The sequence below is a fragment of the Arachis ipaensis genome, chromosome B07, assembly GCF_000816755.2.
Source record: "Arachis ipaensis cultivar K30076 chromosome B07, Araip1.1, whole genome shotgun sequence".
NCBI lineage: Eukaryota > Viridiplantae > Streptophyta > Magnoliopsida > Fabales > Fabaceae > Arachis > Arachis ipaensis.
In genome coordinates, this window is record NC_029791.2 from 10,545,939 (window position 1) to 10,546,968 (window position 1,030).

Here is a 1,030-nt window from a genome sequence, read left to right on the forward strand (position 1 = left end):
AATCTAAAAATAACTTTTTATGTAAAGTTGATTGTTTGTAAATTTTTTTTTCTATATAGATGTAACAAACAAATTTATCCCCACCGCCCAAAACAACCTGATGTGTTCACCTTTGACCGACAGGGATGAGTGGCGGCACGTGGTTGCACGCGATGTAATTACAGCCGCAGTATGTGGTCAAAAAGCGTAGCCAACTTGGAACTTGGATCACAGAAACATGGAAATGGGAATGGGGCAAAGCCCATTATCCATTTATAACGCCAATCTGGCAAAGATATCCATCTCCTTATGGATGGACCTTATCTTTTATTTAATTATTACACTCCCTTTTATCTATAATTTTTTTTATATTCTTTAAATATTGATGATGGTGGTAAGATTAAACTTATCCACTTAATTATTCATCCTAGTGTCTTTATACTAGTTGTGATTACCATTGGAAATGAGGTCTCTACGTTAACTTTTTTAATAATTTATCATAAATACAAAATAATATTTTTTAATTTAGAATTATACTAATAAAAACAAACACAACAATATTAAAATTCAAATTTAAATCTGAATTCAATAAGGTAAACCAATCAATTTCAATATCAAAACTATAACATTCATTAAAAAAATTAAAAAAAGATAATAAAAAATAAATGAAGACAAATCGATTCATTAAGAGAATGAAAATCAAAGAAAAACTGAATAAAAAAGATAATGGAAATTAATGAATTAGACACTGTAACAGAACTCCAAAAAAGAGGACGACGAATATGCTGGCTAGACAAAGACGGTAAAATCCGAAAAAAAAAAAAGACAAATTGATTCAATGAGAGAGACGTCATGGAGACAAAATGACAATGCCAGAAAAAGAGACTCGCAAAGACAAATTTAATGGCGGTAGACAAAGTCTCGGCGGAGCTTGAGGCGGTGAATCGCAGACATCTATCACTCTTTGCGAGTGTGTGGGTTGCTAACTTATGAGAGAAGAGAATGATGAGTGATGAAAATGATAAATGGCTATGGAGTATGTAGTGTGTTT